The sequence below is a fragment of the Carya illinoinensis genome, chromosome 3 (genome assembly GCF_018687715.1).
Source record: "Carya illinoinensis cultivar Pawnee chromosome 3, C.illinoinensisPawnee_v1, whole genome shotgun sequence".
NCBI classification, from domain to species: Eukaryota; Viridiplantae; Streptophyta; class Magnoliopsida; order Fagales; family Juglandaceae; genus Carya; species Carya illinoinensis.
Window position 1 is genome coordinate 28,044,701 of NC_056754.1, and position 25,616 is coordinate 28,070,316.

The following is a 25,616-nucleotide window of genomic DNA, read 5'->3' on the forward strand; positions in this document are numbered from 1 at the left end:
CTGTTGTGTTTCTTGTGATAGGAAATTTTGTTCGCATGTAAAATAAATAAATAAATAAGAAATAAACAACAGCTTCAGTTTTGGTGTCCTTGTCATGTATACCCTCATCAAATACCAGATTACACAATTGTTGAACTTAAGCACTGCCGATAGGGCATGTACTAGCTCACACTTGTCAAAGTTGTGAAACATTTAATGGTATTTTCCCTATTCCCATAATATTACTAGGGTTGGTGTTATCCATCATGTACTCTATGTCTAACCTACATTATTTAATTCCAGTATTGAATAGATAGGCTTTCTATTCCAACTTTAATTGCTTCCATTATATCTAGTTCATGTGTGGCCTACGTTCTCATCTTTGCATCTTCCTCTCTTTATTTAGTACGCTTAAATCTTTTGATGAACTAATTATGTCATATAACCCATTTTAGATGGACAAAAGTTGAATAAACTTGCCTGATAGACTTCAAGCACTTGCATATGCTGAAGGGGTTAACCAATTCCTCATGCTAGCATAAAGCCATGCTATGAGAAGTGACCGAATCCGGTGTCTTGTCGACTATGCTATAATAATTTATTCTTGTCTTTTAGATAGGTGGAGACTCACCTGTTCATAAAAGGGTTCAATCCTACTTACACCCAATGGATATTTCATAGGGAGAAGGAAACTCGCCCTTTGAATGATGTCGATTCCGATATTGATCTTAGTGATGAGGACGAATACATCGATGACATGGACCATATGTTAGATGACATATGGGCAGGGACATTCCATAATGTCCCTCAAGGTAGCCAAGATGACACTATTCCGATGCCTTCAAGCCCCTTCGTACCCGAAACTTCATGTTTACCTTCTTTTGATTAGCTACTAGAGGATGCCGACATCCACCTTTTACCGGTTGTACAAAATTTTGCAAACTCTTATTCGTTGTCAAGCTGCTACGCATTAAAACTCTTCGTGGTTGATCAATTAAGGCATTTGATATGTTGCTTAACTTGTTGTGGGCTGCCTTTCCTAATGATGCATGCCCATCGTCATATGAAGAGGCATGGTCATTCGAGAGAGGGTTCGGGTTCAAGTACTACAAAATTCATGCATGCCCAAATGACTATATATTATTCTGGAAAATGCTAAAAAGAATGAATTCCCTGTTTGTAAGGCTTTGAGATGGATGTCAAATACACATGGGACAAGAGTTATACCTCAAAAGGTGTTGCATCAATTCCCATTGGTGCAAAGACTACAACGATTATATATGTCTACAAAGATATCCACTGAAATGCGATGGCATAAAGACCAATGAGCCATAACGGACTCTGAGTCTTGGAAGACATTTGATAAAGACCATAGTTGGTTTGCTAGTGATGCTCAGAATGTTAGGCTCGGTCTAGCAAGTGACGGTTTTAATCACTTCAACAATTTGGCAAAACCTTATAGCATTTGGCCAGTGATCTTTGTGCCATATAATTTGTTTCCTTGGTCATGCATGAAAGACCAATTCTTCATGACATCCCTAATTATTCTTGGTCCTGAATCACCAGGCAATGACATTGACGTTTATTTGCAACCGTTGGTTGACGAATTGGTTGAACTTTGGGAGCTTGTGCCTACATATGATGCCTCCACTAAGAAAATGTTCATGTTGTATGCTGCCTTGATGTGGACAATCAATGATTTTCCTACCTACAATAATCTCTTTGGCTGATCAACTAAAGGAAAATTGGCATGTCCATCTTGTAATGCTAGTACAGAGTCAAATTGGTTGAAGTTTGGTTGAAAACAATGTTATATGGGACACCGTCGATTCTTACAACCAAACCACATTTGGAGATCGAGAAAATGGTTGTTCAATGGTAAAGAATATCACCGTATTCCCCCAAGGGTGTTATCTAGATCAAACATTGTCAGTCAACTACATATGCTTAGGGATGTGCAATTTGGTAAATCTCGTAGGAAGAGAAAACGCACCGCGGAAAAGTTAAACTGGATGAAGAATAGCATATTCTTCAAGGGGAAATGCTACTCGCCCTGCTTAGTGGTCCCGTTAAGATGTCCCGCTTGACATGGACTCGCCACCTGGTCTGGTGTTTAACTTTATTTTTTCACCGCAACACGAGACCACCTTCCATTACTTGCTTTTCCGTTACTTGCTTTTCCGTTACTTGCTTCTTCTTCTTCTTTTTCTTTTTTCTCCTTCTGTTTTGCTTTTCCCCCCAATTACCTCTGCCCCATTGGACTTAACCATTTTTCCACTCTAAATGACCGACCCCCTCCCCCCACCCCCCCCCCCAAAAAAAAATTGACTGAATCATTTTCTCACTCCATTTCATTTTCCGTCAAACCAGTGCCCACTACACCCAAACCCAACCCCGACCTCTGCACTTTATATCCTTCCAGTGGGGCTAGCATTTTCTTGGAAAACCCCTGACATCGGGTACCATTGCAGAATCCAAGACGGTGGGGCTACCATTTTCGATTATAGTACGGTGAGCCTAGCATTTCGTCTCATTCAGGTGATAGTTGATTTCTTCTGCTTTTGGTAAATGAAACTTGAGATCATTGTGCAATGGTTGAAATCTGTATCTGGGATTGGTCTTGTAAATAGGTTTTGTGCGATGGTTGAAATCTGTATGTGGGATGGGTCTTGTAAATTATTTGAAATTTGTATTTGGAATGGGTCACCGTTAAACAAACTTATTTGTAGAGCACCAAGTGCTCGATAGAATGCCACAATGGATGAACCCTGCACTTACCCAAAACCATTGGCCACTTAATTTTTCACAAAGCTTATTTGGGATGGGTCAAGTGTCATGCATGTTAATCTAAACATATATATTAATGTACTTAATTTCTGCACTATAACTTTAAGCTCATGTTTTTTTCTATATATGAAATGAGTTCAGAGTCATGCATGTTGATCTAAACATATATATTTATATACTTAATTTCTGCACTAAACTTTCAGCTCATGTTTTTTTCTATATACGAAATGAATTCAGAGTCATGCATGTTGATCTAAACATATATATTTATGTACTTAATTTCTGTACTAAACTTTAAGCTCGTGTAATTTTTCTATATACTATGTGCTTCAGAAAATACATGACAACATATATATATATATACACTTTAAGCTCATGTAATTTTTCTATATACTACATGCTTCAGAAAATATGTGACAACATATATATATATATATATATATGTTTCTGCACTAAGTTTAAACTCATGAATTCAGGGACACATATCCTACAAACATATATATATGTTTAAGCCAAAGCTATTTGTTTTGCCTATGATGCATACGGGCCGTTAGTTTTGCACGATATTTGCACCATACACTAATAACTGGTTTCTAATTGTGTTACTTGTTATGCTGTAAATACACAGTGTGTCTTGATTGGTTACAATGTCTAAAGCACGTAGTAGTACTAGCAATAACTCGCGTTAAAAAAACTCTTGGCAAAATGAATACCCAATATGATTTTGTGGTATTAAAGCATATCTACGAACTGCGCATACATAAGATAATAAGGGGCGCCGATTTTTTAGTTACCAAAACTTTGAGGTATGATATTTCACTCTTGTTTATACTTAAAAAAAAATAAGAAATATATATATATATATTTGACTCTTGTTTGCTAAGAAATGAACGGTAATCCTTATTTGATAATGTGTTGGTTTATTTTTCAGACTGGGGCATTCTTGTAGATATTTTTGTTGATATGATCCGAAAATACCACCATATGGTAAGAAGAGAATCAACCGTTTAAAAACCAAAATTCAAATGATACAATTGGCAATGGATATCAAAACAATTCGACATCAACTAGAAATAGAGATTGAGAGGCATAAGAGAAAGTTTGAGAGGGTCATTGTAGTTTTAATTTCAATGTCATTGGTACTTTGTTTAGCCATGTTTTTTGGGAAATTCTAAGGCAAAATGTAATGTATTAAGTTAATTTCATTTAATCTTTTGGGAAATTACATTTTGGGAAATCTCTTGATGTATATATTTGCTTGCTAGAAATTAGAATGCTGTAGAAACAACCTTGTGTATGGGGTTATGGAACTTTTGTCCACAACTTTTGAATGAACTAGCTCAGCTGTATGCAGCTTTAATATATTGGAAATATTTCCTGAATATCATTATTATATAATTGGCTATATATTGTGTGGACAGGAAAAACTTTAACCGTGCAGGAACTTAATTTTCTTGAAGTTTATATTGGAAACGTAGCGAAAGGAAGCGGGAACTTCCTTTCTTAATGCTCAGCTGTGTATGCACATGAGTGCAAGCTTTCAAATAAGCTTTGCAACCTGCTATATCAATTTTTTGCATACAATTGAATATATTTCTCAAGAATTATGTCCTTGATCAGCACATCTCATTGAGTCTACCAATCACCAAAAACTTTCGGTGTGGTCCCTCCCAAAAAATTATGGTTTCATTACAAAAGTAGCAAACAAAAAAGTAGTCCCTCTCAAAAAATTGTACTTTCATTACAAAACTAGCTCCCAAAAAAAGTGGTCCCTCCTACAATCAACCTCACATGCTTCCAAAAGCACAACATCTACCAATCACCAAAGTCTTGATGAAGAGCCTCCGTAGTATATCCTTGATCAGTTTTGTCCTATGGGGGCATCTCTAAAATATTAAAAGTGGCAATTCAATTCACTAAAAATATTAACAAAATCACAGTTCCAAAAGATTCAATTAACAAAATCACAGTTCCAAAAGCACTATTAACAAAATCACAGTTCCAAAAGCACTATTAACAAAATCACAGTGCCAAACTAGTGTCCTATGTTTGGCACTAGTGTCATAACTACTTTTCACGAATGTGTATTTTCACTTAACATCCTTCCTCCACTGGTCCAATATGTATTTTTCAGGTATTGTATATTGGCCTATCTGAGTTAAGATACAAAAGGCATGCCTGCACAATATACCCATAAACTCAAATAACTTACAGCTGCATTTCACATCAATGGGATCTTGTTCAACCTTGACAGTAAAGGTTACATGTTTTACAAAGTCATCACCAACCTGAATCTCATCCACAACTATGAACGTATATCAACCACCCTCACATCCCGATAACGAGGTAGTCAAATAGAGGAATCCTCGCAATTCCTCTTGTACTTCTTTGAATTTAGTAAGAGTATATGCTTTTTGAAATTGCTTCTCAAGATGATAGCGACTGATGCAAGGAATGTCCGTGTTAAATTAATTGAAGTTAGCAATTTCTTCATTCTCTTCCTTCATCCTAAGGGTTGAATCATACAGCTCAACAAATTGTTTCAGAGTTGTTTTAGAGTGAACGTAGTCATCAAAAAATGCATTCATTTCTTCACTCCGCTGTGTAGTTGACATTCTTGTCAAGAATGTGTCTCTAACATAGGTCGGCACCCAAAAATGTCATTATACAATGACATTATACAGTGATTCCAACCATGCATTATCATGCAAACCATAGGTTTCTAGCATATTATACCAATGTTCCTCAAATTCATGCTCACTGAAAGAGTCATAAATGCACCTATGTAGAATGCTCTTGATTTCCCCATATTGACAATGTGATCCAAACTTCTTAGGAAGCTTTTTCATTATATGCCACAAGCAAAAGTGATGTTTTAAAGTTGGAAACTCCCTCGAAATTGTAATTTTCATAGCCTTGTCTTGGTCTGTGATGATTGCATTTGGAGGTCGGTCATTCATACATTGCAATCATAACTTAAACAACCACTCGAATGTATATGCATCTTCACTAGATATCAATTCGCACCCGAGTAGGATGGATTGCCCATGATGGTTCACACCCACAAACGGTGCAAAAGGCATTTTATACGCATTAGTTAGATATGTCGTAACATCCCCGAATGATTCATATGCAGCTCTACTCCGGGGGTCTACCCAAAAAATATTTTTTAACCGCATCTCACTGTCAACGTCTATCTTATAATAAAATTCCCAATTTCTTTTTTGCATATCTTCAAAATAGTTATATAGAGCTACACCACCTCCAACCCCGAGGCAAAGTCGTCGTGCTTTGTCAATATAGTTTCGATACTCCTTCTCCTCAAATGTTACATTTTTGATATCCTTATTCCTGCCTTGTCATTTATTTCGAGCCTCTTAGCAACATGAGCATCGACCTTCTTAAAGCATCTGAAATGTCTTGCCTTTCCCAGACTACAAGTGTGTGTGTGTGATCTAATATCACTTTGGATACAGTATATCCACCTTCATCATTGAATACATCATTAATCCTAGCCATACACCCTCATCTTCACCGTTTGTCTTGGTTTCATAACATTGGCAGCCGTACTTTTTGATGTGCCTCATCGCGCGCATGCTAAGCAAAACTATCTTACATTCCCATCGTCATCCTGTCTAGAATTCCTTTTGGATTCCCCAAACCCATTCTTCTTACCATACTTCATATAGAAGCATACACTTCTTCTATAGATAAAAATTTCATTCCAACCGTAGGTTCTTTAACAGTTTCATCACCTCTAATCTCCTCATCAATTCTTACCTCATCACACTCATTATCTAAATATTCCATATCAGCATCCATTGCAACATTTGAATTATCTACAAAAACACTCCAAACTTGTTTGAAAGAATAAGCAAAAATAGTTTTAAAAATAGTTTTATCATTTTAAGTTGACTCAAATATAAGTTTTTACTAGTCGGAGTTTTGTCAAAGATAGTTTTTAAACTGAAATTTACTGGTTAGAGTTTTGTCAAAGATAGTTTTATCATTTTAAGTTGATTCAAAGATAGTTTTTAAACTGAAATAACTTCAATAATATTTAAAGTTTCAAGATGGTTAAAGTTTTTATATAAGTTTTAATATAAAGTTTTCAAACTAAAATAACTTCATCAGTTTTTAACTAAGTTAAATTATATACACAGTTCATCAGTTTTTAAACTAAAATAAAGTATATTTTAAACTAAAATATGCACAATTCATCAGTTCTTTTGGTATCCAATAGCTAAGTTAAATTCATTTCCAAAAAGTGGTTTGAGTGATGAATATTTTTTCTTAGCAAACTATAAAAAGTTGATTCTATGTACGTGTGTGCAAGCTAATTAAAACTAGATTTTGGAAGGAGGTTTATGCATACTCTGCATCAGGTAATCAAAAAGAAATTATTACACATGAAGGTGTAAGCTTACATTTTGCAAACACAAGAACTTGTAGGACGCTAGAGGAACCCAAGTCCACCTGCGCACAAATTCATCTAACGGTTCAACCACAAAGTTAGAGACGTTGGAAGGGGGCTTGTCAATGGAGGTGGTTCTGTCAGTGGTTTGGAGGAGGACAAGTCACTCTATCAGTGACTTGAAGGAGGTTGGTGGAGGGGTCAGATGGAGTGGTCTTTGTTGGGGGTTTCTGTAGGCTAAGCAGGTCCCTATAATGGGATGATATTGGGGGGGGGGGGGGGGGGGAAGAAGTAACGAAAGGAGAAAACTCATTTACAAAAAAGCAACTAACGGAATAAATAAAACGAATAAATGAAATAAAACGGAAGGATGGAAGGTGGTCTCATGTTGCAAGTAACGGAAGGAGAAAAAAGCAAGTAACAAAAAAGCACGTAATGGAAAAGCAAGTAATGGAAGGTGGTCTTGTGTTGCGGTGAAAAAATAAAAGAAAAGAAAAAGTCAAACGACAGACCAGGTGGCGTGTCCATGTCAAGTGGGACATCTCAACGGGATCACTGAGCTGGGCGAGTAGCATCATTTCCTTTCTTCAAGTTACCTTATTGGTCAACCCTTTTGATTTGGCATAATCTGAATGTTATGCATATTGAAAAGAGCATTTTTTATAACATTTTTGGTACTTTAATGAACATTCTTGGCAAAACCGAAGATACCATCAATGCACGACGTGACCTGGAGATTTTGGGTACGCAGAAGAAATTACATTTGAAGCGTACAAGTGAACGGTTTACAATGCCATATGCAATGTACACATTACACGGAGAAGAAATGAATAAATTTTGTAAATGCTTGGCTGATGTGAAGTTCCCTGATGGGTTTGCTTCCAATATCGCCCGTTGTGTTTCTGTGCATGATTGCAAAATATTAGGGTTTAAAAGCCATGATTGTCATTTTTTTTTTGCAATGCCTACTTCCTATCACAGTTGGGGGGGGGGGGGGGGGGGGTTCTTACAAATTGATATTGCGTTGGCATTGACAAAACTTAGTAGTTTCTTCAAAGAGTTGTGTGCACGAACACTTGATATAACTCACTTATCCCAACTTCAAAGTGATATCATCATCATCCTATGTAAATTGGAGATGATATTCCCTCCATCGTTTTTCAATATCATGGTCCACCGAACTATTCATTTACCCCGTGAGGCGATATTTGGGGTCCAGTACAATATAGATGGATGTGTCCATTTGAGAGATATCTTGGCAAATTCGAACGGTATGTCAAGAATAAAGCACGACCAAAAAGTTCTATAGCAGAAGCATATATTCACATCGAATGCTTAACATTTTGCTCAATATACCTCCAAGATGTTGAGACAAAGTTAAATCATGTTGATCGCAACATTGATGGCAGAGTAGAAGACACCATAGATGGACTCTCAATTTTCAATCAACATGTTCATCCCTTGGGTATAGCATCTAATGTGAAATTAGATGATAAATTCCTTATCTCAGCTCGATGGTACATTCTTAACAATTGCGCAGAGATTGAACCCTACATAGAGTATGCATCCCTGATATATTAATTGCATTTTCTTATGTTTTCTGATTGGGCTGTACCTATTATGTGTTATGTCCTCATTGTTTTTAGATACATGGCTTTGGCTTTTGTGTTTTATGTGCAGTGAGCACTACGAGAAGTGTAAGTTACATATGCCAAATTCAATTGATTGCATGCACAAAAATGAGTTTCCAACTTGGTTCAAGAAACATGTAAGTCCATAATCATAGTTTACTTAGAAAGTTCCCCCACTAATGGCAAAACCCTGACACACTGATGCAATAACCATATTCTGGCAGGTTCAAGACTAACCTACAATCAACCCACTTGATGTTTCTGTAGATCTATATGCATTAGCTTGCGGTCTTGACCATTGGGTTGCAACATATTCTACTTGCATTATAAATGGGAAGAGGTTCCATACGAAGCAACGTGAACCATGGCTACAGATACAAAATTTAGGTGTTGTCGTAACGGATGAAAATTTGCCTAATAATCTAGATTTCTATGGTGTTATAAATGAAATCCTAGAGTTACACTATATGGGAGGGCGTCACGTTTATTGTTCAATTATGATTGGTTTGAAGTCAGTGATCAAAGATGAGAAGGGGTCCGAGTGAACGTCCATATGACTAGAGTCAACATGGCGAGGACTTGGTATAAAGATGAGCCATTTGTGTTGGCATGCCAAGCTTCCCAATGTTTTTACGTAAAAGATTTACGGTTGAAAGGGAATTGGTATGTTGTTCAAAAGTTCACAAATAGGAATGTGTACGACATTCCACCAAGGCCGAGGGCATTAGATGATATTAATGTCGAATCAAGTGATGATGATGACGATCAAGAAGATGGGTCATCATATGAGTATGCCTCCTATGCATTGTGATGATGATCCCGTCTCGACCCCACTAAATAGGACTGATATAGAATCTATAAATGTTGATGCACCCGAAGGTATGCATCTGGGGCGTGATGGTGAGAATACCACAAATTTCATCAACGATGAGGTGGTTGCTTCAAGTTTAAAAGATGGTTATGGTGATGGGGAATATTCTGACGAGGAAGATTTCTCCACAGACAAAGATTCAATGTCGAAATAGACCACCTATTGGTAATGGATAAAAAGTAAACACCATATTATTTTCACCTAGACTTGAATGACCATTACCTTCATCTATATTGATTACCAATTAAACTGTAAATGCTCTACTTAGTTGTGATAGGCTCTCAATAATTAATGCATTATCTTGTACAAAGTGATTTAGACTTGGCTGGAGTGTAATGTAAATATTCTTGTGCAGGGCACTTTAAGTGTTGCTTGGGGTCCTGGGAGTAGTAAGTGCAAAATTTGTACTTGATTTAATGCTTGTTTGTTTTAGTGGATACTTTGTGTTGATTCCAGCCAAACATCCTAACGCATGTACTAACCATGTGATGGATGTGTGTGCTATTACTGTAGGTGATAAAATGACTTAAGCTATAACACGACAACATGCTATTGTAGCTAAAAGCTAGCCGGTTGAAGTTGACAATAAATAGAGACATGGTGCATGTGCTGTACAATATTATACTAATCATGTGCAACTTTTCCGAGCTGCGTCTGAAGCTTAACGAGCATGTTTATTACAAATTTTGGGCATGCATGAATAATCTTCATATTTCAAAAATGTGAAGTGTGTAGAGACCTTCTAGTAATGTGGACAAGGTAGCAGGTTGGACAAAATGCATGAAACTTCCACCCTTATCACTTCATGTTTGGTGCATTAATATTCTAACAAAGGCTACCCATACAAACAACTACACAATCTGTTTTTAGCTTATTAATGCTACTTCTAGTGCCATACACATAACTGAATTGCATGTGTAATTTGAATGGGCAATGCATACCAATCGAGTTATCCCAACAAAGATGATCAACCTATATTGGAAGAATAACTAGATAAGTTAACCACAAATCAAATCCAGTTATAATGCATGGTATGGCTATTGTGGAACTGCTAGAGATATTCAGCTCCATATAAAGACCAGCCTAAACTTGGACAGCTATAGTGGTTTACACTTTAGCAACCACCATAATGACATATATGAGCACGTTATAAATATTCAGTTACATTGCATTGCACTTTCCAATTTAGTGAGACACTGGACAATTTATTTAAATGTAAATATTTAGATATCATGACTATATTGGATGCAAGGGGAGAAAAGCATAGAGGTAATGTTGGACTCATTTATGCCAATATAAGTGATTTTTTAAATTATAACTAAATGTGTTTCCACTGAGGAAAGTGTAAGACAAGAAAGCAAATATTTCCCAAATGTAAATGGTAAACATGACCCCCACAAAATTAGAAGCACTTAAGATTATGTTTAATTAATATTTGCAAATTGTAATTTTTCTTCCCAATATCAAATATGCATAATACATCATGGTGTTGTGATGAAGCAATATTATAAAATTGTAAAAAGGTATTCTGATCTAGCTAATAATTAATTAATGCTACTGGTAATTATACATGATGTAGTATAACACTATAGAGCAGGATCAATTTATTTTAACTTAAAAGGAGTTACTATAAATCTTATTTTAAGTTAATTGGTAACTTAAAAAGCTGGTTAAACTTAAAATCTGAAAGTTATTTTAAGTTATTAGTACAGTTTTTATTAGTGGGGTGGGGAGAAAGTTTTGGCACTGGAAAAAGTGGGTGAGAGTTTAGATCCAGAAAGTGGGAATTCCAGGGGTAAATTTGGAAGAATTCACATTAGAACTGTTGCCTATCAGGTGATCAAGTACATAGGGTTGGTGCTCAGTACATATAGAAGAAGCTGAAGTTCTTAGGACTCTGGTTTTACAGTTGATATCATAGCCTACTCTCACCTGTCCTGTTTTTGAGGAAATTTGGGACTCTTTTCCACCAAAACTCTTGATAGCCACTTGGTAAGAGGATACAGATTTCTACCTTGTTTAAAAGGTTCAAGGTAGGGGTGTCAAATCGTGTTAATGGGTCGTGTTCGTGTCACGTCGAGACATGTGTATTATAGCTAATAGGTCAACCCGAACACAACCCGTTAAGGGTTTCGTGTCAAAATTCTAAACCCTAACACGACCCATTAAGATAATGGGTTGACACGACACGACCCGTTATGACCCGTTAATGGATTTTAAGAAAAGATTAACACGACACGACACGACCCGTTATGACCCGTTAATGGATTTTAAGAAAAGGTTAACATGACACGACACGTTATGACCCGTTTAACCCGTATATATTACTAGACACAAACACGACCCATTAACCCATTTAACCTGATTAATTTTATATAAATATTAAAATCACAATGTCTCTAAAAAAATATAAAACTAACTACAACTACAAATTACAATCTAAATAATAAATATATCAAAATTAAAGTCCCAACAAAATAACAAACTAATAGTGCTGCAGTGCATAATTAGAACACCTACACAAGTCTAACTATTCTTGTTACATTACATCCAAGGATACCAAATATGTCAAACACACATTGTAAATATTAATATTACAATTCCGAATAGTTTGATACACACACCAATCTAAATAAATTATGAACCCACAGAAGGGACTGAAGGAAGTGTGGTGTCCTCATTGGTATTTTTCTCCAACCCCATTATATCTTCAGTTAACTCGTTCATTTCTTGTGTCCCTATGAAACAAAAAAAATGACATTAGTAAAAGAATTAAGATAGAATTTAATAAAATAATAATAATAATGTTACCCTTGACTTCGGCTTCCTCGCCATATAACCAATCTCTTGGTGCAGACTAATGCTTCAATGATATCTGGTTTCAATGCACTCCTGAACTGATCAATAATATGTCCACCAATACTAAAAGTAGATTCAGATGCAACTGTGGAAACTGGAACACTCAAAATATCATGAGCCATACAAGCAAGATCAGGATAACGAAATTCATTTCCTTTCCAAAAGGAAAGAATATCAATATTCGCATTTTTATCTGTCCTAGGTTCATCCAAATACAGCTCTAATTGACTTTTTTGCATATGGGCAGCGAGATCATTACTTCCAAATGAATCAAATTCCTATACCAAATAAAAATAAAAAAGTCCTATTGATAATATGTTATATAAAATAATAAAACAATATAATATAAATCATTAAACAAAAAATTATTATTTGAATTTACTTGAAATACTTGTTTATTGACTCTATTCCATCTACTAGAAGAAGATTCACTTTCCGTTCTACTAGAACTTCTTTCAAAAGTCGTGGTAGAACTTGTGGGAGCACTAGAAGAACTATATTTCATAAAAAGAGATGCCATTTTGGTACAAACATTTAAAAACTCCAGGGAACCATTTCCATAAAGTTTCGTATAAGAAAAGTCAACAAAATGAAGCTTGTATCGAGGATCCAATATAACTGCTATCGCCAATAGCACATTGAATTCAGACCAATATTTCTCAAACTTTGCAAGCATTTGACAAGACATATTCCTCATGTAGTCATCTTCACTTTCAGAGTGTTGTTTTAATGTCAAATAAATCATAAACACTGCTGGAAAGTACAAATTGGCTGTAGGGTATTTGGTTCCAGAAAACTCACAAGTGGCATCATAAAAAGCTCCCAAAAAAGTATTAATCTTCTCCACTTTTTCCCACTCAGATGTTGATAGATAGTGTTTAACATTGGAATCAGTTAATTCCAAATGACAAAAGGCACGACGATAGAAAATAGCACTCTCAAGCATAAGAAAAGTTGAATTCCATCTAGTAGGGACATCCTGTCTCAACCTCTTCTTACCATCCAAAGACATCTGTTTTATTGAATCTAAAAATTTTTGTTTCCTTAATTGTGATCCCTTGACATACTTGATACTGTCACGAACTTTTTGAATAGCACAATCAATTACTTTCAACCCATCTTGTACAACCAAATTGAGAATATGACAACAATAACAAAGATGAAAAAATTCACCATTACAAACAAGGGCTCTCTTAATATTCAGCTGAGTTCTTAACAACTCTACCGACACATCATTTGAAGAAGCATTGTCTAAAGTTATTGCAAAAATCTTGTCTTGAATTCCCTACTCACATAGCAAATTATAAATTTTCTCAAACAAAGATATGCCATTATGTGGTGGTGGCATAAAAGCAAAATTTAAAACCCTTTTCTTTAGATCCCATTTCTTATCCAGAAAATGTGCTGTAACGCACATATAACCATCAGTGCTCAGAGAAGTCCACAAGTCAGATGTCAGACAAATTCTACCAGGAGCATCACTCAACATGTATTTAATCCTTTTTTTTTCCCGATGATATATGTTAACCAAATCAGCCTTAGCAGTATTTCTAGAAATAATTAGAATATTTGGACGCACATATTGCATAAAAGTTCTCACCTCCGAATATTCAACAAATCGAAAAGGCAAATCATGCTTCACAATAACTTCTCCCAAAAGTTGTCTATATTGCACAGGATCAAATTTAGAAGTGCTTACCAAAATAGATCCACTATTTTGCCCCAACATCAACTAACCAATATCTCTTGTATTTCTTCTAGGACATGTATCAATGTGACGCTTCAAATTTCCAATTCCATATTTGCTCGCTGCCAAGTAAGTAGCTCCACACATATTGTACTTGGCTCGTGCTTTACAGTCACCAACTTTATCAGAATTGGGAACCATCTTAAAGAAACTCCACACATTTGACCTTTTCCTTCGTTTTGTTTTAGCGTCTTCATTTGCAAAACTTTTTGAGTCCATCCCTTCCAAGTTAATCAAATCTTCATTTCCCCCTGCTGTCTCGCTCATCTGACATTTTAAAAAAAATCAAACATGAAAATCAACAATCAAAGAGACTAAACAAAAGAGCAACAATCAAAGAGACTAAACAATCAAATTTATTTTCTTCTTTTGTTATTTTTTAATAGAAAAGAAAAATGAAAGAATGATTATTTAATTCATACAAAAAAAAAGAGCAGCTGTTAAATGTAATAGAGATCCATTTTGGTACGAGCAGCTGTTTCCTGTACAAGGGTCACCATGTAAGGTTTGAATGCTATCTTACAAAAATATTTTCTGTTTGCTTCAAGTCTGTAATTAATATTCTAGTACCATACATCATGCAACTGAAAAGGCCTAAAATATAAAAATATTGATGAAGTGATGGAAAAGATTTGAACATTATTTTGATATGTGGGCTATTCCTATTGGTACTTTCTTTATTAATATGTGAATGCAAAATTGATTGTGGAAGAACCATCTTTATTAATTATGTAAGAATCAGGACAAGTAATTTGCAAAGAAATTATAGAAGTGTTGAAGGGAGCTTTTCATTCAAACAAAATAAAACATTGATCAAGTGACAAGTATGATGTCATTTGAGAACAGGTTCTTCTAAGGAGTTATGGGGTGTCCATGAAGATTTTATAAGCACTTTCGATCACAGATTCTAACAACAATATAGTCACTTTAAGTTGCACCTATATGCTTTTTTGCCTGTGGTTTTTGAACCAAATGCATCTCCACTTTCCATAAAGCTGGGTTGGTGGGTGAGGTTGCAGGTTCCATCCCTCATGGTTGGATGACTTGTATTTATATAGCCATAAGCTTACATACTATTCAGATAGGGTTATTTTACAATCTTTCCTATCTATTTTTTTTTAAGTGGTTAGATAAAATTTATGTACCTGATATAGCAGTTGGAATTATTGCATGGAAATCATGGCTTATCTAATTTTATGATTGCAGATTGCTTCCAATTTTTATTCTCCAAATATGAATGTTGGAAATGAAAACTTTGTACCACTGTTCAAGCAGCTTGATGACTGCATTTCGTAAGTGGATGGTTTTCTAAAGTAGTGATTTTCTATAATTTTTTGGTTCTGGCATTACTCAATTAAAAACCTTGCAAGTTTGTTGTTAGTGCTGGGAATTATTGATATTTATGGTAACAGGAAGTTGTGGTCTTATTATTTTACTGGACTTAAATGTACTCTAACAAGCACAGCAGTACTCGGGTCAGATGGAGTACCAACACAACAAATGGCAATTACACCAAATTACTAAACACGTTAGTAGTATTAAACTGGGTCCAAACCATTGACCAACAGCAATTTATTACACTGCTTCATGATTTCATCAACACAACCCAATCTATTTCTGAACCAACTAAAAACAACAGACAAGTAGTATTTTTTTTTTAATTATAAAAAGGGCAGCAGCGGTAGCTCGATATCAAATTTAACAAACATTTAGAGCCAAACACTAAGATTTCAACCGAATATTTAGAGTCAAACATAGTGACTTACGGCTTAAACTTGCAGATTTCACCCGAAGATGCTCGATGGATCGATGAGAAGGAGAGTTTGAGAGAGACAACGAAAATAATTAGACTCCCATATGAGCAGCGCCGATTCGCCATAAGAGGGAAAAGGGAAGCAGAGACTTACTGGCCCCTGTGAGGTGCCGAAATTTTTCATGAGCCGCTGAGCCCGTGTGTTGTGTGCCGTGAATCATGAGGATGAATCTGGTTTTTCTGTGATGTTTTAGTCTATGAGTGATGACTGATGAGGTCTACAGTGCAGGAGCAGGAGGTGAGCAATGGAGCATCCGTGAGGCGTGAATGTTAGGGTTTCCTTTTTCATGTTTTTACTTTTTAGATAGTGAAGATGGGAGTCAAAGGATGGGTCATGGGGGAGGGGGACCGAATGCCTAAACTCTAAAGGAGTTAGGTGGGTAAATTTACTACATTTAAAAAGAAAAATGCTGGGTTTAGCCAAGTGGGTATATATGATTTTCTCGAAATTATTTATAAATCTCAAATAAATAAATTTTATACAAATTTTTTATAAAAAAAATAAATTTTATTAATAAATAATACTTTTTTATAATTTTTTTAAATAAAATTTACTATTTTACATATATTAGTAAATTTAAATTCATTTCCTTTAAATATTTTAAAATCCCGCCGGTCTTTTAATTTAAATTTGCAATTGAATTTTAATTTAAGGTTGAAAACTTGAAAAAGGAAAAAAAATCAATTTAAGCTTAACGGGTCAAACGGGTTGACCCGTTAGTGACCCGTTAAGCAATCGTGTCTTAATGGGTCGACCCGTTTTGACCCAAATCTGATAAGACTAAACTCAAACCCGCTTTTATCGTGTCATGTTCGTGTTGGGTTAACGGGTCGTGTCACAAATTGCCACCCCTAGTTCAAGGTAAATGAGAAAGGAATTTCTTCAAAGGCTTATTCAAAGGTATTTCTGGGTTCACAAAGTTTGGTTGGTGCTTCTAGACTTGTCTCTGTCCAACTATTTCACCCAACAGTTTTTATTGATGACCTTATTGTATTAGTGGTTTCCTGTTAGTTTTTTTTTTAGATACATGCAACAATTTTTTAATGGCTGGGAAGTAGAGAGTTGACACATTTTTTGTCATTTGTGTTAGCTGGGATGTATTCGGGAGGTGTATATTATGTGGCAATAATATAGGCTACATAGGGTGTGGGATAACATCATATAGAGTGAAAATTACGTGGAGAGTGATATGCTTAAGTACAAAGTCCCAAAAAAAAAAAAAAAGACATAAAAATTTTGAGTAAACCAAACCTGTTACATTCTAGGTTGGGCTCGGTTTTCAAGACTACATTGCACTTCATTTAACAACACCTTTGCATTATTCAATTACCCTTTGTGATGAGATAAAAGGCTAGCCTTTGAACTCTAGACTAGATTGATTTTTTTTGCAAATTTCATAGTAAAGTATGCTTCCTAGTGAAAAGAAATCCTGGTAGTTATGGTATTATAATATCTATGCCTTCTCCTTTGGTGAATTGATGAATGACAATTATTGGGCAGGTGATTCTATTTCTAGTAACCAACCATTCAGTCATAGGAGACAGTCAAATTGTCTATCACTTGGATTACCAACCTCGAAGGTGGGGTGTTACTAACAATAGCATTAGCCCAGTTAAAAAACTGTAGGAGTTAAACTACTTTCCCAAAGTTAGGTTGAGATTATTCAATTGCATGGTAAGTGAGGAAGTGCACATGTAGGACTTCATTTGCATGTCTAACTTCGACCATTGAAATTACATGCTATAAATTAATATGCATGGAAGCTGAAAAGACAATTAGTTTTTTAATAATAGTCACTTATTCATTTGCATAGATTAAGGAAAATTACGGAATACATGGTGTAACATTAAAGGCTGTTGGTGATCAAATTGAGTTGTTTTAACTAATTATATTAAGATAGGGCAAAAATGGTTAGGAATTGTTTCCAATTTAAGGGGTAAGCGTGTGGTGAATAGGAGGCTCAACTGTTATTGGAATTTGGTATTAAGGTGCATGGTGTAATTGGCAGTGTCTTCTTCCCAAAAAAATAGATGACATGTTTATTTTTGACATTGCGCAACATCTAGGTGGAAGGATATTCAAAGGGTGAACTCAAAACAGATAGTTGTGCATGTTCTGTGTAGGGAGATTTAAGAAACATGAGTAGCAAAGCTAGATAGATATTACTTTTCATCCGACTTAATATAAATATATATATAAGTGCAGTTTTTTGGTACTATGGGATATTACAGAAAAGTACGTAAAAATTGAGGGAGAATGTTTGACATAATTTTCTATGCTTTAATTCAGTCATTGCTTTCTATTTCGATACATGAACTGACTCAGCCGTCACAATTGTTCTAATGTAATATGGCCATTTACTGTAATTAATTTACTGAGTTGGTTGTCACCTAATACAAAGATAAAGTTGGATAACCATATGGAACAAAATGGCCAAGGAAGGGTTAGATGAGTTCAACAATTTAAAAGATGACGTGCACCTTATTCAATTCGAGGTCGACCACGGCCTTCACTTATTTGACAATGGAGTCAGCGAGAGGGTCAAGGCGAGAGCTCTGATGAATCAACACAGCCACCCTTTGTGGAAAGAAATACTCTCAACGCCAATCCAATACCGACAGCTGAGGCTAATAGAAACAATATTTAGTGATGCAGTCAGGGAGAGGGTGAAGGGGAGATGCCCGATGAGTCAACACAGCCACCGAGCGTAGAAATAAATATTCCCAACGCCAATCCAATTCTGGAAGCCAACACTAATATGGACAATATTTGGCGATGGAGTCAACGAGAGGATCAAGGCGAGAGCTTCGATGCATCAACACAACCACCGAGCATTGAAATAAATACTCCCAGAATCAATCCAATACTGGAAGCTGTTTCTAATGGAGACAATATTGGTAAGCAGTATTGATGTTTATTCATCAAGCTGAAGATTCCTTTGACTTGCACCTTATATTTATTGATCCTTTTCCAAATTTTAGTTTCTATGAAGTAAAAAATTGTTGCATAATTTTCCCATCTTAATGCCATAGCAGACAGAGCAATGGTTCCGTTAACAATTGTTGGACAACAGAAATGTGGGCGTGGGCCCGCTAAGTGCACCAAGTTCACTAAATTTAGGAGGCACGAGAAAGTACCTTTGAAAATCAATGATGAGGAAACAACACCTTGCTATGAGAATGCCTCTTTCTTTACAACACAAGTAACTTGGATTTTAAAACATCATGTGGACATGAGCTTCGCAAGATGGACGGACGTACCCAAGTTCGTTAAGGATTAGTTGATTGACAAGGTCAGGGTAAGACATATATACAACTTCACTGCAATTGTAAGGAAGGCCACTTAAGCAATTTGATGACTATGATTTTTTTATATTTGTAGGGTGACTTTGAATTAGATTGGGAATTAAAGAACCATCAGTTGGCAGTTTGGAAGCAACTGCATAAGAGATTTAACGCCTTCCACCATGAGCTTTGCAAGAAGTATTTGGCATATGCAAGCCACGATGAGGCATTGAATGGTGGGACAAGCTTGGTCGAGCCCATAGTATGGGTTGAGCCTTGTGGCCGATGGGGAAGTGACGCATTCAAGATATGTTATTGGTTGTATTTGGGCTACCATATGGTATATACAATATAGACATGGGATGACAGTTGTCCATATAGTTGGTAGAAATATAACATTTTGTTCTCATGATGGCAGAAAATCTCAAGCATAAATAAGGAGAATCGTAAGAAGATGAAGATAAATCACACTGCAGGGCAGAAATCGTTTGTGAGGATCCTAGAGGAAAAGGTATAGGGCTTGAGCATATTTGCTTCAATTTATTTCATAGGAATTATGGTAATCTTAAGCTCTATATCACAGTTTCTATTCACTTCTTTTTAAACACAGAGCCTTCTGTTAACATTAGTGATTGGAGGTAGTAATTGTAAGTTGCCGCATTAACTCTCAATGTCATATTTTTGCATTAATATTCTATTTTAAAATGAGACACTATTTTGTGGTCATTGTATCGTATTTTTTATCAATCAAAGACAAACATATAAGTAAGATAATATGCATGTGTGTTACGGTTATTTTTTTCCTGGCTGGCCATATACAATTTAGGTTAGGGGTTAAGCCACAAAAAATAGTAATGTAGAAAGGGGGGGCGGGGAAGGGGGAAATCAATTGTGGAATTTGTAGCTAGCATGTTATGTCTTGAAGACAACCTATATTTCCAGATTGTGATGTATGTGTACATTAGTTATGCCTACCTTATGGTAAGGGATACTTTTTAACTTAATACATTACAGGCAATATTTAAAAACATGAAACTATTAACTTGCCACTAGATTATTAAATTTTATGATATTTTGCATACTGGATGTATCATAGAGAAAGCACCTGTTCGGGTTACTTAAAAAAATCAAAAGCACATCCTACTAGGGGAAATAGATTCATTAACTGTGGCAATACACTTTAGAAGAGAGGCAGATTTTGTTATTGATTATATTTTTTCCTTACTTTCAAATTGTCATGCTGAACCATCGAACTAAATTGTCATTTCACTTACAAATAGCAATCCGAAGGAGTAAACTTAGTGGACTTCTACAAGAAAGTTCACTAGTCAAAGAAGAAGGATAGATTTGTCACAGATACCCCGGAAGCTATTTATGTAAGTCTTCTCATATCTTTCAGCCCAGGTAGACAAAAAGGGCTAGTTCAAAAAATTTACAAAATAAGCACGTCATTGTTTCTTGAATGGAATGAAAAAATAAATGAATTCAAGATGTCTGCAGAAGGAGATGGCTGAAAACATAGATGACTTGGCCCCTGAGAATAATACTGATGAGGCAACTACTAGGGCTGTCTTTAGGGAGGTACTTGGGCATAGGCCAGGATATGCACGAGGCCTCAGAGAGATGGTGATACCAAAGTCTACAAGAGAAAAGGATGTGTTACGAGATAAACAGTACGCATTGTTAGTGGAAAGACATAATATAGATGTGGAGGACTACAAGAGTCAACTAGATTGTGTGAGGGAAGAAATGTGAGTGGTTGTAGAGAGACAAATTGAAACTGACGCAATATTGAGGAGTTTCATGGCTTCATTTCAGTCACACAAGGGAGACTCTCTTCGAGGGAGGCAGTGACCCCCTAGCTGCATGCAAATATTGAATAAGCAATTTTTTGAGTTTTTTTTTTTGGTGCCTTTTTTGTGGATTATTATAATGCTTTTTGGGAAATGAGAGGGTGGCTGGGGGATGTGTGTGTGTGTGTGTGTGTGTGTAGCAAACCTTTTCTATCTATGCCTTGTGGGGTAGCAACAAATCTATTTTGTGAAAGCCAAAAGGGTAGGTGTGGGTAGATTGGGGGATGAGCAATTTCTCTGTTCATATTTCTTGGCTTATGAATAGAGTAGCTTGTTTTCATCTACTAAGTTAAATATTAGGGGGGAAACACGATGGCTTATATATTTGAAGAAGTATTTGTAAAATGAAATATGTAACTATGAGATTTTAGTCAGGTTTTCTACATTTACTTGCTCACACGGCTCACTTATTGCCATGCACATTGATAGGATTGTTGGTATGCAGGTACATTGAATTAAAGTGATGGGCTTGGTCACCTTACAATCGCAACCAGACGCCTTAAAGGACAATATGTTGAGCAATATCCCAAAACATTTGTTCAAGTGTAATGGCAATTTGGAGATGTTTGGTAGGCAGTTACACATGTTGACAAGGTTAGATTTTCGTAAAATTTAATGTGTTGTTGGATGACTGTATTTCTAATGCTCAATATTTATTAGTTGGTTTGTTGATTCTTACCTAATATGGCTGTTTTTGTGCATTATGATATGCAAAGTTATGTGCTTAGATGTGCAAAACTAGCCTGTGTATAGCATATTTGTTTATATTGAGTAAACTGATGCTGAATTATGCTTTGCATTCTAGTTCAAAAAACTTGTATGTCAAACAGATAATGAAAGTAGATAATGAAAGATGAGATGTGATAGCCATGCCTTTCCCGTAACGTATCCTTAGCATGAACTTATGCAATAAACTCAGAATCCCTAGCTGATGCATGTTGGCTTCTACAAACATGGGGCAACACTTGTTTAAGGACTAACAATAACTACTTATGAATAGTAGGGGAGGGCTACATAGATTAGAGATAGGGGGTGGAAACTAGTATGTTTGAACACTTGTAATATTCATGCCCTGTAGCATGAAACTGATAAGTGGCATGTATATCATGCCGAAATTGGACATCTTATACTTTTAAGGGTACTAAAGATCTTTGTTGAGGTTGAAGATTATAATGGACACAGATAGGACTCACGCCCCTTTGCAATGTTAGTCCACATCTAGAAAGTTTTCAACTATATGTAATATCTAGATATGTGTTGTGTTTTCAAAAAGGTCCAAAATTAAGAGGAGCACAAAACCACACCATAGATGGTGATTTGGTACATTTGAATCATACATGGCCTTAGTGAGATATTAGCATAACTGCCAAAACGTTGGGGTTCCTTTTGATATAGCTGGATGATGATAATATTATTGGGAATGTATTTAGGAAATGACCCCTCTATATTGTGATTCCATGAGCAATCAAAGTAACTAGTCAATATTAACTGTGTTGATACGTGTTTGTTAGATTTGATTGTAAGTAAAGAATTTGCTGAAGAATAGGTGAAATATGGCTATAAGAGGGAATTTAGACATTGTGTTATGTTCATTGCTAGTATATGAATTCTAGCACACTTTCCTTAGGTATTTATTACAAGGGATTCGCAATGGGAGATGCGTAAATGCAAGCTCACTATTGGCTAGTGAGTGATAGAAACTATAGGTTATCCGAGTTTATATATATATAAACTCTAACCACAAAGTGATAGAGTATTTTAGCATACATTATTAATATACCTTCTTTTATATTCCTATCCATGTATGCCTCCAATGATGGTAAAAACATTATTGGAATGCAGGTGGTTGGAGTTAATGTGACAGATTGTTAGGCATTGTTGGGCTGCATGTTAGGATATTTTGTTGGAGGATTGTATATGTTTAAGACATTCAACCCACTCCTACTAGAAATGTGTTCGGCTATGCTACGTAGCAAAATGACAATGAAAGGGCATGGGCCAGTTCATTGAGTACCATGCAACTAGTATATATCAATTAGGAGATATATAGTGTGTAAGAAATCAATCTCTCCTCTCTTTCTACATGTGTATTACATGAATGCACCAGTGTATATATACTGTGTTGTAGTTTAAATATATGTGAAAATTGTGGGGATGGATCCTGGTTAGTAGGTTGGGCAGGTGTAAGGAAGTCGAAAAAATGTGATCACATACTTGTAATTTTTGTTTGTACTATGACACTGGTTTCACACCTTGATGAATGAATGCGTATTTGTTATGGCAATCTGATGTTTGGGTTGTAATAGTTTCATTTTGAGATGGAGGCTATGCACTTGAGATTCAAACTCATTATTATGCATTGTCAGATCCATCATATGACACTGCATTTTTCAAATTCTAGTTTTTAGTCTATAAATTGCATGAGGATGGTCTCCACACAGGAATTTTATAGTGAATGCATTAACAGGGGTGTTTAGGTGGTATATATATGCAATTAGCTAGTGATTATATATCTGCTTGTTTATTTATGAAAAAAAACTTATGTAAATAAAGAATTTATTTATAAAATATATAAGATTGTTGTCTTCATTAGTTAGTAATTTTTCCAGAAACAGTTACTTATATTTTGGCAAAAACTGATAAGTTGTGAGTTCTATCAATTCTGATGGAGAACACACATATAGATTCATCAGTTCATTTATGTATATTTATGATAAGAAAAAATATAGTTACAAGCACAATTATGCACTAATATGTGCACCAATCTAACGTGATTGGTCAAAAAGTAGATTCTATTGAAAACAGTGCTAATTTAAATTTTGAATATAAAGGAATCAGTATTGGTACGTAGATTAGTTCGTGACTTTGTTTGTATATAGTAAAACTCTTATGATAATATGCAATACATGAATATCTACTTATTACGTTACCAAATTAATTTACAATTAAAGTAGCAACACAAAAAAGCGTAACCAAATTTATGTTACCTGTAATATAGAGGAGTTTGTGCAGTGAAATATAGTCCAAAAACTATAGCAATCAATATGGTATAGCAGTGATACGGTTTAGATCGTTGGGAAAAAATGCCCAATGTTATATTGACATTGCATCAGTTAGGATTTTTGCTGGAAAAAGCTTGCAAAATAAATTGATGCAATAGATTCACATATAGGAGCCCTTTAAGTACTGCATATTGCGATAGAATAGGATTTCGTTGGGATATAAAGCCATAGCTGTGATATGTGGACACTGGGAAAAAGGCACGAAGCCGATTTGTGTCAAAACTCATTCTATTGAGAAGAAAAATTTGTAGCTATTTTCCAAAGCAGCAACAAAAATTCTCCAACCTCCTAAGCATTGCCATTAGTCCAATAGTCACTAAGAAAGAAAAAAAGCAGCGATAAAAATCACTTTTGCGGTGGACTTGTTATTGACATAAAGTTATAACTTACAACAATTTTGGATTCCCTCGAGGAAACACATGGTATTTGCAGTGTTTTTCTAAAGGTATTGCGACGTATGTAGTTGATGCAAATGGTTTTCTGCAACGATTATAAGAGGTACTCATAAAGGTAGTTGCAGTAGGTTTACAACGATTTTGTGAGGAGTAAAAAATGTCGAAAAAAATCTGTTTTCCCAACGGTTCGCCACATCGGCTAAGTTTCAATAGTTGCGACGAAACATTCACATCCAAACTATGACAAATGTAGAATTGTTGCTACAACCCAAATGCGGCATTTTTTAGGGTCTATTCTGAAAGATTCAAGCGTTGGAAAAGGGCTCCTTCTTTGTAGTGAGAGTTAAGATGGAGGTAAAGAGCAAAGAGGCTCTAGTATAAACAAGAAGAAGGAAACATTAAGTTCTTCTAAGCATGTGCAAAGTGCAATTGATGAAGAAGTTGTTTAATTTGAGGATGTCAAAAGGTATGTCTATGGCCCAACACTTGAATGAATGCAATACAATCACAAATCAATTGTCTTCTATTGAGATTGAGTTTGATGATGAGATCAAAGCATTGATTCTATTGAAATCGCTACCAAATAGTTGGGAGGCCATGAGGATGGCTGTGAGTAGTTCATTCGAAAAGATGAAACTGAACTACGACGATGTAAGTGACATGATCCTTGCTGAAGAAGTATGTAGAAGAGACTTGGTTAAGTTCTCAGGTTCGGGATCGGCCTTGAATGTTGACAATTGGGGTAGAGGACATGACAGGTCAAGATCCAAAAGCAGGGGGAAGGGCTAGACGAGATCTGGGCAACAGATCACGTGTTGGAGTTATGGTAAGCTGGCCCACATCAAGAAAAACTATAGGAATCAAGAAAGTGTTGAGGATGATGTTGTGAATGTAATGGCCGAAGAAATACATGATGCCCT